Source organism: Mastomys coucha, unplaced genomic scaffold, assembly GCF_008632895.1.
Source record: "Mastomys coucha isolate ucsf_1 unplaced genomic scaffold, UCSF_Mcou_1 pScaffold11, whole genome shotgun sequence".
NCBI classification, from domain to species: domain Eukaryota; kingdom Metazoa; phylum Chordata; class Mammalia; order Rodentia; family Muridae; genus Mastomys; species Mastomys coucha.
Genome location: NW_022196893.1, coordinates 34,137,973 through 34,149,984, shown reverse-complemented (window position 1 = coordinate 34,149,984; position 12,012 = coordinate 34,137,973). Strand labels below are relative to the sequence as shown.

The window sequence follows — 12,012 nt, the reverse complement described above, 5'->3', positions numbered from 1 at the left end:
TTTTTTTTTTGTTTGTTTGTTTGTTTTGATTGTTTGTTTGTTTTTTGAGACAGGGTTTCTCTATGTAGCTTTGGCTGTCCTGGAACTCATTCTGTAGACCAGGCTGGCCTGGAACTCAGAAATCCGCCTGCCTCTGCCTTCCAAGTGCTGGGATTAAAGGCGTGCACCACCACCGCCCTGCTTTGGACTTTTTTCAAGACAGGGTTTCTCTGTGAAGCCCTGGCTATTTGGGGACTTGTTCTGTAGACCAGGCTGGCCTCGGACTCATAGATCCTCCTGTCTCTCTGTCTCTCAAGTGCTGGGATTAAAGTCATGTGCCACCACACCTAGCTAGTTCTCTCTTGCTCTCTTAAATGTGTACGGGTGGTTTGCCTGCATCATGTATGGCTGTGCATATGCACACCCAGTACCTACAGGCCAGAAGATATCAGATGCCCTAGGATTGGTGTTATAGGTGGTTGCATCTACTCCTCAAGAACATTCCACAGCGTTTCTTAAGTTAAGAAAAAACATCTCAATGGCAACTAGCACCTACCTTGTTTTTGTTAAGCGATCTATAGCATTGCGATGGTATTAGCGATGTTTGGTGATTTAAAGCAGATTGGTTAGGGCTGGAGATACGGGTGCTTAACTCTTAGCAGTTAAGAGCACTGGCTGCTCTTCCAGTGGATTCAGGTTCAATTCCCATGGTGGTTTACAACCATCTAAAACTCCACATTAAAAAAAAAAGGAGGTGGATTGGGAACTTGCAGAAAATGAAGGTCAGAGGTCAGGGGCAGAATGGAAAATATCAACATTGAAGGGAGAGGTGAAGGTAAAATGATGGAGATGATGGGAAAGGACCAGGGAGAGATAAGAAGCTACTTAGGAGAGGTGACAAAGAGAAGATCCAGAAGAAGCAAGTTCAGCAGCAAGGCCAGGAAAATGACTCCTGGAAGACGCTGGACTAACAGCTGGGGACACTGGTTGCAGGGACAGATGACTCTGAGGTGACAGTGGCTGCATAGCCGGACTTCACAGTCCCTGCAATAGGTACAGAGTTCTGACCTGTGGGGATTGGGAATAGATCCAGACTCATAAAAAGTGAGGAGTAAACTGGCAAAATGACTCAGCAATCTAAAGCACTGACCAGCACTCAGAAGCCACACACACACACAGTTGAAGGAGGGGAACGGACTCCAGTAAGCTGTCCTCTGATATCCACAACTGCACCATGGCACATGCACACACATATATACATACAGAATAAATGAAATTTTAATGTAATGATATAAACGAAAGCCCCTGAATCAAAGCACAAGAAAAAACAGGAGCCTGGCAGTGGAGGCTCACACCTTTAATCTCAGCACTTGGGAGGCAGAGTCAGGCACATCTCTGGGTTTGAAGCCTTCACAGTGAGTTCCAGGACAGCCAGGGCTACACAGAGAAACCCTGTCTCAAAAACAAAACAAAACAAAAAACAAAAACAAAAACAAAACCCCAAAGGAGTAAAAATCAAAATGTCTAGAACTCCAACATCAGATATTCTCCTACCAACAAGGTATGAAACACGCTAATTTTCTTTATCTTTGAGATAGGAGCTGGCTATGTTTGGCCAAGCTGGCCTTAGACTCTTGAGCTCAAGTAATAATCCTCCTGCCCCAAGTCTCTCTAGGAGCTAGGACTACAGGCACCACCAAGCCTAAAAGCTAGAGTGATTTAAAGTCTTGCTCTTTTAACTAGGGAAGCCACAATTACTACATTACTGAATGTTTGAACTGTAGCCAGTCCACACTGACATGCTGTGTGTGTAAGTATATAACAGATCTCAAAGGCTTAATACTTAAAAACAAAAATTAATGTCTCAAAATGTTACACTGACTTCAGGTTGAAGTGATATATTTCAGGAGGACAATTTCAAACCACAGCCATAATCATTCATCTCTGGGGATCATTGCTGGAGCAGATAAACAAATATTATTCTGGATTATCTTTACTTTTTAAATGAGGCCGTTAGGAAATGTTACATTGTGTGTACCACCACAGTTAAGTTTCTACTACGCAGCCCTGGCCTAAGATCCTTTACAGAGCAGGACCCTTACAGCCAGGACATGACTAGACTTCCCTGTGTCTCCAAACTACATCATCTTCCTTAGTGGGAAGAGAAATACATGGAATTCCCAAGACAACTTTTGTCCTTCATTTCCTTTTTCCTCTGCCTCCTAAGTGCTGGGATTAAAGGTGTATGCCACCTTTGCCTGGCCTTCCTTTTCTCTTTCTTCCTCTTTCTTTTGTGTGTGTGGGGGGGGGAGGGGTACATGCATGTGAGTGTGTAAATGTGCCCACTTTGTGTGTATTGAGGCCCCAGAGCAGGATGCAAGGTGTCTTTATCAAAGGCAGGTGGATTTCTGAGTTCGAGGCCAGCCTGGTCTACAGAGTGAGTCCCAGGACAGCCAGGGCTACTCAGAGAAACCCTGTCTGGAAAAACAAAGTAAAACAAGACAAATGCAAAGCAAGGTGTCTTTATCAAGTGTCTCCTTGTTGCCTCTCACTGACCTATAAGCCGTTTTGGTGAGGCTGGCTGACCAGTAAGCTCTCTAGATCTGCTTGTGTTCATTCATGCTGGGGTTACAGGCATGCACAGCCTTTTACTTGGGGCTAGGAATTCAAATTCAGGTCCTGATGCTTGCAAACACTCATCTCTGCCTCCCTGAGGACTGGGATTACAGACACATATTACCACACCTGGTTTTGTATAGTACTATAGATAAAAATCAGGGTTTCTTGCATGCTCGACAAGTACTTTGCCAGCTGAACTTCATTCTAAACTGGAAGATTTCAGTCTTGACATACCCTTGAACCACATAATCCCAACCCCACAGTCAGACTTCCATCTATATTGTGCTGTCTCCAGGGTTCTTCTGTTCTGGTCACCCAGACTTTTCTTTTTTTCCTTTTGTTATTCAGGTGAGAGCAGAAATGTCTTAATTCACAAAAGTGAGTTTTAGCTAACTGTGGTGACACACACAGATAATCCCAGCTACTCAGAAATCTGTCTGAGGCAAGAAGATTGTGAGTGATTTAGTGAAGCCCTATATCAAAATAAAGGAAGTACAAAGGAGCAGTGTTAGAGGGTTGCCCAACTGTATGAATGTCTTATACATCTCAAATATCATAATAGATTCAAACACACACATATGAACACACACCACACACATACATGTATATACTCACATACACACACATACATGAACACATGCTCACACACCACACACACACATGAATGCACATGCATGAACACATACATTCACTCACATACTACACAATTATACTCATGTGCACATGCATGCATGAACACACATGCACAGGCACACACACACATACATGCACACACATGTATACATACATAATGCGATGGTGTTTTCCTGGCTTACTGAGCAGAACTAGCCTTACAACCCTGGATTTAGGAAACATGTTCTCTCTGTTTCCTACATTTCCATCCTTTTTCCTCTTTTCTTTTCTTCCTACCTGTAACTGGAAATTTCCCACATTGGTAGAAATAAGTTCTAGCAATGACCTAGCTCTAGACATGCCCAGACTCCCCAGATTCTGATTCACCCCCAAACACCCAATGTCTCCCCAAGCAGGAAGACAAATGCCTGGAGTGCACAAAGCTTCATTCTTTTTGCTTGTTATAGTTTTGTATTTTGAGACAGTATCTCACTAAGTACATGTATACACTCACACTCACACACACACACACATGAACTCACACACATACATGTACACACATGTACACATAAACCACACACATGTGCACACACCACACACACAAATGCACATGCATGAACACACACACACATACACACAGAAACACTGATGTATGCACACACATGCAGGCTGGTCTGAAGCTCAGTCTGTGGTTCTAGGTGACTTTGAGATCCCCCTGCCTTGGCCTTTCGAGCATTTACTAGGCTTACAGGTATATGTTACCACACTCCTCTCAGACTGCATTCTTATGCACTCCTGGAACCCAGATATGACACATTTCCTAACCACTTGACCTCAGTAAACATTCCAGGCTCTAAGCCCTCAGTTGCTTGACCTTGGTAAACACTCCTGGCTCACTGAGGAGACACCATGAGGGCAAAGCTCCTGGTCGGAGTCCAGTCCACAGCCCATGCTTTGCAATTCTCAGCTTCCCATTTTGTCCCTTTGCCCCGCAGATTGTGAGGATTAAGGAAAGCTGCAGAGTAAACTCCATTCTGTTTAAAAAAGACTCACAGAACCTCAAAACCATAGACTCCTCAAGAAGAATCCCCAGCTTGCCATTCAGTGCAGAAATTCCTTGGACTAATCCCTCTTTGGCAGTCATCCACCCTCTGTTTAATCCTCTCCAGGGCCATTCACTGGCTCACTTGATGAACAAAAACAAGACTCTGTAGACACTGCAATGAAGGGCAGACACGGATCTTACCATTAAGGAAGCCTATGTTTTAACAAAATCACAGAAGTAACTATAGGGTATACACGGTGTGTATCGGCTGAGGCCATGACAGGCCGAGGAATGACATCGCAAGTTATTCATGCCCAACCAAGGGAGGCTGTAATACCCAAATCTCATAGCCCTTTCCTATTCATTTCAAGGAACATGGAACAAGATGCTTCCACACTAAATCCAATTGCTCTCAAGGAGGGCATTTCTGCAGTAGCTTTAAAACTCCAGGAAGACGTGCATGGAAGAGGCTACCATGAAGATGACCGAATTGCAGCACTCTCGTGGGGGAAAGTGGGACCCACAGCAATATCCTCCACTCTGATCTGTATCATGGAATGATCTCTGGAGACCTTAAATACACACAAGGACCGTCCTACTGGTGATTCCTGAGCCTGCCTTGGAAAGCTCGGCATATCTCTATCCTAAAGGGTTATCCGGTGTCTTTCTAGCTATTTTTCTCTCTATCTCTTCTGTGTGGGCTGAATCCGTGGCTCTGCTTCAATGAGTCCCTCTGAGCATTTTGGTTTTCAATATTCTTGGGGACTTTTTTCTGTCTGTCTCTCTGCCTCTGTCTCTCTGTCTGTCCCTGTCTCCCTGTCTGCCTCTGTCTCTGTCTAACACCCCCCCCCCATTGTTCTCAGTTTTCTTGGTTGATTTCCATTTTTCTATCTCTGGCCTTGCTTTCTCCCCAGCTGCCGCAAAGCCATAAACCTAGCCTGTTCTGCAGCAGGCAGCCGCCAATCACTGAGCTCCAAGAGTTGAAGGGAGGGAATCAGCAAAGAGATGGGGTGGGGGAGCCAGGGCACTGTTGCTACAACAAGGGAGGGAAGAGGAATAGAAAAGAGCAGAGAAGTACCCCTCCCAGCAAACATCCAAACTACCTACACAGCCCTTCTCGGAACCCATTCCCTGCAGAAAACAGACACCTGGCCCTTCTATGTCCTGTGAGGCAGGTCCTCTTCTTGTACCACTTCCCATCTAGAGTGGCTTCCCATCTAGAACCACTGACCACAGATAGCTCCAGAAATGAGGAGACTAAAGACCTGGAAGGTTTGAGGAGGATTGAGATTGATGTCTTACATGGATATTGGGAGAGACAAAGGTGGTCAAGGCCATGTCTAGTGGGTGATGCCAGGGCAGGTTTGGAGAAGTACTAAGAAGAGGAAAAGTATCCTTATTATCACCCAAGGCTGAACCAGGAAGTTGGGGGCTGCAGGTTTCTAGTTCCTGGTCCCTTATCTGATTTGGGGTTCAGGAAGGGAGAGTGCTGATTTAAGGGGTAACTGCTCAGCTGTACCTTAGAAATCTTGGACTGTAAAAGGCTAGGAGGGGAAGGAAGTGGGGAAGATTTAGGAGCAGAGCAAAGATTTAGGAGCAGAGCAAAGAAGGAACATTCCTGCATCCTTTTGGCACTGGAGACAGACTTGTAAAGCAGTAATTCCTGGTGTGCCGGCGACCCCTGCTGGCTATTCATGTCAGCACCAGAGAGTCAGGGAGGTAGGTATTCAGGTCTTCCTGGGACCTGCTGGGCGTCACTTAGCCAGGACAGGTTTCTGTGACTACATCAGTGAACAATATAATAGCATGTAGAGCTCTGCATACGACAGTGTATGGGCACCCTGGTGAAAGCAGTAATGGGACTGAACAGAAGAATGAGCTTGGAGGAACTTTAAGCTCTCAAACTCCCAGGTGCTCTTTGGAGAACTCTGGGTATGGAGCAAAATTATTGATTCCAGCCTGTCTTACCACCAGCTCCATGCCAATAACACAGAACCACTCAACATTGCTCTACAGGGGTCAGAGCCCCGTTAACCAATACATAAGGAGAGTAAAGGAAAGAAGCCTACTTTGAAATCAGACTGGGTTAAAATCTCAATTGTCTAGTTCCCTCCCCAACGACCTGCAAGTGACTTGTGTTTGAGCCCAGTTTCCCAATATAAGGGGTGTGCTGAGCACAGCACCTGATAATGTTAAGCATTTAATAAATGCTAAATTCTCTGTCTGTCTCTCTGTCTGTCTGTCTCTGTCTGTCTGTCTCTCTGTCTGTCTCTCTGTCTCTGTCACTCTGTCTCTGTCTGTCTCTGTTTCTGTCTGTCTCTCTGTCTCTGTGTGTCTCTTTGTCTCTCTCTGCCTCTGTCTGTCTGTCTGTCTCTCTCTGTCTGTCTCTGACATTATCTTTGTCTCTCTGTCTCTCTCTGTCTCTGTCTCTCTCTGTGTCAATCTGTCTCTGTCTCTCTCTGTCTCTCTGCCTCTGTCTCTCTGTCTCTCTATCTACCTCCCACCCTCAAGGTCAGGCAGGGATTTCAAATAAACAGGAATGCTGTTGACCATGGCGATGGTGGTAGTTTGTATTTACACCACTCACGCAAATCATTTTCAACATATTTTAATACATGGCTTTTTTCCTTTTTATTAGCCACGCACATCATGATCATGTTTTATTGGGATAGAAATACCCCGATGTTATGGCAGGTATCTGAAAGGATGGCCTTATGAAGCGATAACAAGGCATGACAAATCTTCCTTTATTGTGATACATTTCCATTACTCAGGTTAATCAGAAATTACCCATTAGAACAAGGGCTTAAGATAAGTACATGACTGTCATCTGTGGAGATCAAAATCTCTGATTTTCCAATGGGTACCTAATTGTTATTGCCATTGTGTGGGGGGGGGACAATTAATGCTTAGATTGAACCAGTCTTAAAACGTTAGAATAACTCAAGGAGATATGACAGGCAGTTAGGATTAGTATATTCTGAAATTAAAGAGAAGACAGATTTCAGTTCTACCAAATGATACCCTCACCCCTACAGCTGTCCAGTGACAGGGGCAGACTGTGCATGAAGTACAGAGCTGCACTTCTGCAGGAATATCGAAGCAGGCTGGCTGACTCCTGGGCAAGCTTAGCATGAAAGAAATTCAGGCTGCAGAGGGAGATTGGGTAAGAGGCCCTCTGAGATCCCTCTACAAGCATACTTGAGTGGATGATGAATACTTAGCACAGCACAAGTGTTGCTCCAAACAGCATTACTGCCAAACCCAACATCCTTGTTTGTCACCACGAGGTGGGAATGGGGTACAACAATCATAACTGTGGCAGTCTCTCCTTTCTGAGATTTTCTTCCTCCCTAGGAAAAGCAAGAGTCTGGGGGACATTCTGTCTTTAAGCATCTCTACGTTTGCCTTGTTTTCTTTTGCAATCCTCATCTTTTTCTTTATAAACTCCATCTTCAAGCACCTTAAAGAAATCTTACTTAAGCAAAGAGCCTTATTTGTCATTTAGTTTCCTCTAAGGGATGAGTGAACAGCAAGCAATGGAGGAAGCACTCAAACATTTGTTTAGCCCCTATTACGTGTAGACGCTATAAACTTTGCTCTTGATTAAGAGAGGTGTGTGTATGCTCTCATGCAGGTGTGTGTGTGTGTGTGTGTGTTATATGTGGATGCAAATGTAGGTGGGTCTGCAGGAATTCTTTGCTGCTCAAGCTTTCTGACAGGTCTTGCTCTGTATTTATCTCTCCTTTGGGAATTACAATACCTTCTGTGTGCACACAGGCTATAGCCAGGAGATATTCTTCTGGTTTCTAGATGTTTCTACACTATCCCAGGTTTCTCTGTTCCTATCTTGAGCTTCACTATGTTGACATGTCAAGATTTAACTGCTTCCTTTTCTCTGTGTATGCATCGTTGGCTTTCTCTTCTCTGTCATGGTGCATGCAGACCCACGTATCCAACCCATGTGAAGTCATCTATGTCCTGAAGCCCCTTCTCCCAGGAAAGACTCTGTGAGGAGTCCTTGGCACCCTCCTCTCCAGGCTGCCCCTTCTTCCCACTTTCCATGCCAGGAGAGATCTAATTACACAGAAATTAGTACAGAGAAGGATCGTTTGCTTTTATGGCATCAGCGCCAGGGCAGCTGTAAATCTGGAGTTGCTACTGCAGCAGCTTCTGAGCATTGTGAGGACTCACTCTGAAGAGGCTTTCACCTCTTCAGCCCTCTCCCTCTGGGCCAATACCACTGTCCAGGACCTGACAACCCATGTAGGTACCCCTCTCAGCAAAGGACAAGGTGTGAGAGGGAAGCTGTGGTAAATCAAGACACGTAGCAGGTGCTCAATAAATGTTACCTAACTGACTAGAGGATGGATTTCCAGCAGTGTTAACCAATGTCCAACTACCCAGATGCAGAGGAATATTCTTACCAAAATTCCTCAGAACTTTCAAGTTCTTACCAGCCTTCCATACTTTTGTATGGGCCTAGATAAAGCTGATAGGTAGGGCAATGCGTCAGTGGACTTCTACTTCAGAGACCCTTCTTAGGCAGCATCAGGTCGTGAAGACAGATCAAGTAAAGGTCTTGATTCTTCTTTTACCTCTTTTTTTTCCCCATCACCCTTCAATGTAGCCTTTATCACAACCTCTCCCCAATTCAAGGTCTATTATACATTTGGGGACATTGCAACATGTAGGCAGACTCCACCCACCCAATCAGAAATGAATGCCTCTTCATGGTAATCTCATCTGATGAGAAGAGGGCATAGAAGACTCTAGCGACCCCTGGGCACCTGGTGGTGGTGTTCTGCCCATTGTCAGCTCACTCTAAGCACACTAACATGGTAGTGGTTATTTGTGCTTCTTTTTTTATGGTACTGGGATTGAACAAAGACATTCATGCAATGTAGGGAAGTGCTCTACCTCTGAGCTACCTCCCAGTGCTATTTTGATCTCCATTATCTCCGTGAAGGGATGAATTGGTTCCTTGGGGTGCTGGAGGATCTTGCTATGAAGAATTACAAAGAATTGAGGATTTAGGGATTTGGGGGTAAGTGGGAGCTGGGGTGGGGAGTTGGGGTAGAGACATGGCCCTTTCCGGAGTAGCAGAATCAAAAAACAAATGCCCAGACTTCTAATACCTTACCAACACACATGCTTTGGGGTTCCTTCCTCTTGTTCTTTCCTACCCTGATGTCTCCAAGCCAAGGCACTTTGACAAGAAGTTCCATATTCACTCCCATAGAGATGAGTCTGGAAAGCTCCAAGGAGTGTGTAGGTCAGGAAAGAATGAGCCTAAGAAGGCCTATGCCCAATGCCAGCCCCTCCAGGACTTCAAGGGCCATTTGGACAAGACATCCTGTTGCCACCTGGGGGGTTGGGGGGGGAGAAGCTGCTGAAGAAGTGGAGGCATATCCTCTGTGTCCCTCTCACCCCCGTATCTGCGTCCCAGAGAGGGTGAGGATTTGGCGTGAAGGGCAGAGCGTCGGGGGGGGGGGGGGATCTCTGGCCCCCGCCTCCCGCAGCCCCCAACCCTAGCTCAGGCTTCAGTCTCTCCTCGTTGTAGCAGAGCGAGAGCAAAGGGACGGGCAGTAAAGATGAGTGATGGCGCGGAGACAAGCAGAAATACACCATCATGAAAATGCTAATGACTCCTTGCTCTCTTTCTTTATGGTTGGAGTAATACAGACTTCAATCATAAAAACAATCTCCCAACATTTTAATGGGCTCCATCATGCCCGCACTTGTCGGTATATTTGAAGAATAAATCACCCTCCCCGCTCGGAATGAATTCGCTGTCAAACTCGGCTCCCTTGGAGAAAATGGATGGGGAAAGAGGATGGAGCCTTTTTTTTTTTTTTTTTTTTTTAAGGGAGGGTGTCTCTCCCCCTAATTCCCTCCTAAACTGGATTGTTGTGAGGGCTGCCTGGATTTTGAGTAGCAAGTAGGGGACTGTTGGAAGTTGGGAGAGCTGAAGCCATAGTGGGGGTTTTAAGAACAGTGGCTAGTGGGTGAGGGATTTCACGTGGTGAGAAGCACCCCTGAGGTGGACGAGGAAGAATGATAAGGAGTAGGAATAGTGATGGTATTGAAGCACAGGGCGAAATCCTAACACTGAACTGAGGAGATGCGAAGCTACCAAAATTCTGCACACCTACACTATTTCTGTGTTGTTGGGTCGAATTTCTCTCAGATTGGGCCCAAGCTGGGACTCAGTAGAAAAAAAGGGGGAAACCTGAGAGACCTCTTTCGTAGTGTAGAATATCATAGAGCAAGAATAGGCTGAGCTCTGAGCTTGCGGGGGGGGGGGAGGGTTAGCGCAGTAAGCCACAGGTTTGCACTGCTGAAAAGGGTCTCAGAGTCCTGGGTAATTCTCATTTCCATACAGGTGGCCGTCAGCCAATGAAAACTTGGGATACGCATACCGGGCGCAGCCAATCCCGGTTAAGGATGAGCTGACTTGGCAGGTTTAATTGCATCTTGATTGGTTGAGATGTTGCTAGGCAAAATTTGGGTCCTAGAGATTGATGCGGCCCGAATTGGAAAGGCAGGTGACTCTGAAAATATCTAGAAACCTAGACTAGATTGACATTTTTTTTCTTCCTGAGTTCTTTCAATCGCAAAGACTTGATAAGGTCAGGATAATAATTGTCCTTTTTCATCTCTGGAGTGGGAGAGCGAAGTATACCTCTCTCCCACTCCCCACCCCCAAAAAATACTTCATTAAAACCTGACTACTTTGGAGGATATTCTAAATGCGACAGACCCCGCAAGGAACTTCACCCTGCCCTGCCTTAAGCTTATCTTCAAGCCTTTGAACTGTAATCTAGGCCCGACTTTCTCTAATATGCCGGGAACTGAAGAAATTCTGCCTCTCGGGATTCTCTGCTGCTCCTACCTCCTTGCCACTCGGCCAAAACCCCTGTGAGGGGTCAAAATCTCATCCAAAGGTCTGGAAAATGGTAGTCCCAAATCAGCAGCTTCTGAGCCTTCTTTGCATCTGGTTTGCATAAATAAACCGTCCTCCCCTCCCACTCAGGACCAAGCGCTAGGGCTCTCGCCCGGCTACGACGCCTCCGCGCCCACCCTGGCTCACCCCCCGCCTGCAGTGCCCTCTGCGGGCGACAGGGCCCGGCGCGCTGCGGCGATGGCGAGCTGCAGCCTCCAAGGAGGCCGAGGGGACCGTGGCGGAGGGGCGGAGGCGACCGCTGGGTGCAGCGATCCAGCGGGTCTGGCCGAGACCGTGCGCGAACAATATGCCACCATTTAAGTCTGAACGCGCGCCAGCCGCCGATTGTGATGTTAATTCGGCGATGATTTAGAGGGGCGGGACGGAGCGAAGCCGGCCGCCTCTCTGTTAAAGTGCTGTCCGGAGCCTTAATATTTGTAATTGAAGCTGATGAGGACTCCGTCTCTGTTTTTACTGATAAAAAAAAAAAAAAAAAAAAAAAAAAAAAAAAAAAAAAAAAAAAAAGCAGGGAGGGGGAAAAAGCAACTAAATTATAGGGCTGGGAGAAAAACATGATTAATCAAAGGTTTGAACTGTCGCGGTGCTCAAGGCCCAGTAAATCTCGCCGGCCGGGGCATGTGGAGGCCGGAGGATAAATCTGAGCCCTGTGGAGTTTGCCACCCCTCTCTGTTTGCCTCTCGCGTCGCACGTCAATTAATTCGATAATTGGATTTGAAGAGATGTCAGATTACCCAGGGGAAGCGGGAGGAGCGGTTGCAAAGTGTCTGCGATAGGGAGCAGAGGCGAGAGC

General features: G+C 46.3%; 1 long non-coding RNA gene across 1 annotated transcript in view; it reads right to left on the bottom strand.

Moving 5' to 3' along the window:
* The window catches only part of LOC116082264, a 12,959-nt gene extending 1,528 nt beyond the window's left edge, over nucleotides 1–11,431 (bottom strand). The window contains exons 1-2 of the long non-coding RNA XR_004115226.1: nucleotides 11,151–11,431; nucleotides 9,399–9,621 (exon numbers count right to left, since the gene is read on the bottom strand). This is a non-coding gene — a long non-coding RNA (uncharacterized LOC116082264). The remainder of the gene's footprint in view (nucleotides 1–9,398; nucleotides 9,622–11,150) is intronic.
* Nucleotides 11,432–12,012: the final 581 nt, after the last annotated feature.